Raw genomic sequence first — 2,967 nt, forward strand, 5'->3', positions numbered from 1 at the left:
TTTTTTGTTGTTGCGGCAGCGGTATTGATGGAGATAAGATAAAAAATTAGCATTTTTAATGAGAAGTTTGTAAATTACTTCTGCAATTTTTTGTCTTTTAGGACACCGGTTTTAAGTTTTAGTTTTTCGTGAATAAGTTGTTAAGTTATATATATATATATATATATATATATAATTTTTTAGACGAACATGGGTACTTGAAAATTCTAATGGGTAGGTAGAGTAATGGTTGCTTCCAATGTTTCACAACATTAACAGCAAGAACAGGCCTTTATCCCATTAAGTGTAATCACAACAAAAAAATGAAAAAAAAAAATGGATAACTTATTAGATGACGGGGAACTTGTCATTTTCTGAATAACCTCCCGGAAAAATTATTGCGCATGTTCACCATACGCAGAGATACATACGGTAATTCAGTCAAAATTCTCCTTACCCAAACGTGCATGTTATTGAGGTTTGCACAGGCTTGCGTGTCATCATCAACATAAAATCACATGAATCCCACTCATGGTTTCTGGGACATCACCCATGAATCTTGTCAATTTTAATGACTCATTTTGTTAAATATATGAAGCCTGTAACTTACCTACATCACCTACCGTGCCCCACCTACCGCGTCTCACCTACCTCTCTTCTGTTATAAGAGCTAAGTCAAGCTCTCTTGAGAGCTAAGAGAGAAAGGAAGAGAGAAAAAGAAGAGAACTTTTTTTTGTAAACGTAGAGGCGCTTGACGATGTAATTTCTCGAAGTACTAAAATCCTTTGCAGCTCTGTGAACGTAGGCAAATTAGCCGAACCACGTAAATCTGTATGTTATTTTCTAGTTTGCAATTTTTTGAACCGGTTTTTTCACTTTATTACTGTTATTATTTATAACAACTGGTATCAGAGATTTGGTTTAGATATAAGGAAGAACTATAGACAGAGACAAAATGATGACATCAGGGATCTAGAAGTTTAATGACACAAAATTTGGTTACTGGAGGATGCAGATAGAACAATACCTATATACGATTAACACTATCGGTTTTTTATACGATTAAGAATTTCATCTTCCGTTGCTGGGAAAGAAGTCAAAAAAGACTAACGAGGCGGAATGAACTCTGTTGAATCAACAGGTTATGGGGGTTATACGATTAACACTATCAAGATCCGTTACCCACAACTTCATCAAGGAGAACACTACTGCAGACCTCATGGCGGCTTTATCCGGTATGTATGAAAAATCATCGACGAATAACAATGAGCACCTGATGAAAAAATTTTTCAACTTAAAGATGGTGGAATGTGTGTCTATTGCTCAGCATTTGAATGATTTCAACACCATCACAAAATCAATTGTCGTCTATTGAAATTGTTTTTGATGATGAGATACGTGTGCTGATATTATTAACATCATCGTCAAATAATTGGGAAACCATGAAGATAATAGTTAGTAGTTCTGCAGGTAAATTCAAACTAAAATATGATGATATTCGTGATTTGATTTTGGCTGAAGATGTGCCTAGGAAAGATTCAGGCAAGACCTCGGGTTCGAGATCGACACTGATTGTTGATTTCAGAGGAAGATCACATGACAAGAACTCAAATAGAGAAAGATCAAAATCAAAATCTGGTCAGCAGACAACCTGCTAGAATTGTGGCAAGACTGACCACATAAAAAAGAAGAATAAGAATCCTAAGAAGAAGGAGAACAATAGCGCAAATGTGGTAACTGAAGAAATACATGATGAACTATTGCTAACTGCTGACAGTTCTGTTGATGACTGGATACTGGATTCAGGGACTTCCTTCCATACATCTTCCCACCGTGAGTTAATGCAAAATTATGTTGCAAGTAACTTTTGAAAGATATATCTTGCTGATGGAAAATCTTTGGACGTGGTGAGGATGAAAGATATTGATATTGCACTCTCTAACAATAACAAATGAACTTTGCAAAAGGTCAGACATGTTCATGAGTTGAAGAAAAACTTAATTTCTGTCGGACAGCTCAATGAAGATGGTCATTCAGTAGTGTTATCAGATAACACCTGAAAAGTTACTAAAGGAGCATTAATACTGGTTCAAGATAAAAAAAACTAACATACTATATATATAACTACAGATTTACTCAGGCGTGGACACATGAGTCAAATGTGCATTGTGGGGAAACAAAACAATGTCAGTTTTTTGAAAGCTAGCGGAGCGCCAAGGGGAGGAAAAGTGGATCTTGTACACACATATGTGTGGGGACCTTCTCTAGTGGCATCTTTTGTAGGCTCTAGTTACTGTAAAGTGATAAAATTTGTTGATCTACCAGAGACCACAGTGCAGGATAGTGATGGAAGTAAAGTGGAGAGTGGGTCCAGGGCATGCATTCCTATTGTTCCACAAATAAATGGTGGAGAACCTCAGAACTTTAATGAAATTTTGTAAGATGAAAATTCGAGCAAGTGAGAGCTGACATAACTTTCACCATAGAATAAGACATTACACAACAAGTGAGTGTACCGGGCAAAAACTGTACTTGATGAAAGTAAGAGATTCAAGACTAAACTTGTTAAAAAGGGCTTTCAGGTGAGACATAATATTGTCCATGCAATGTGAGTTGTAAGCAAATTCATGAGTAACCCATGAAAGAACTTGGAGGTACCAAACTATGTTGACGCTGATATGTCGGCTAAGGGTGCTACTCTTGAGAAACTAAAGTTGTGCTCGACTTCAGTTAGTCTTCCAGCTCGAAGACAGGAGTCATGAGTCACAGAGGTGGAGGAAAGTGGAGGATATCATGTTTAAAAAAAAGTTCGATACAACCAACAGATGATGCGGCCTGTAGTTGGTGCAGTCAGTGTCTCATTTTCCAAATGGAAGAATTGTTAAATATATGAAGTCTGTGACTTACCTACCTCACCCACTGCATCTGACTTACCGCGTCTCACCTACCTCTCTCCCATCTAGCTCTCTCCACCTATCTCTCTCCCGT

This window comes from Phalaenopsis equestris, unplaced genomic scaffold (assembly GCF_001263595.1).
Source record: "Phalaenopsis equestris unplaced genomic scaffold, ASM126359v1 Scaffold000345, whole genome shotgun sequence".
NCBI classification, from domain to species: Eukaryota; Viridiplantae; Streptophyta; class Magnoliopsida; order Asparagales; family Orchidaceae; genus Phalaenopsis; species Phalaenopsis equestris.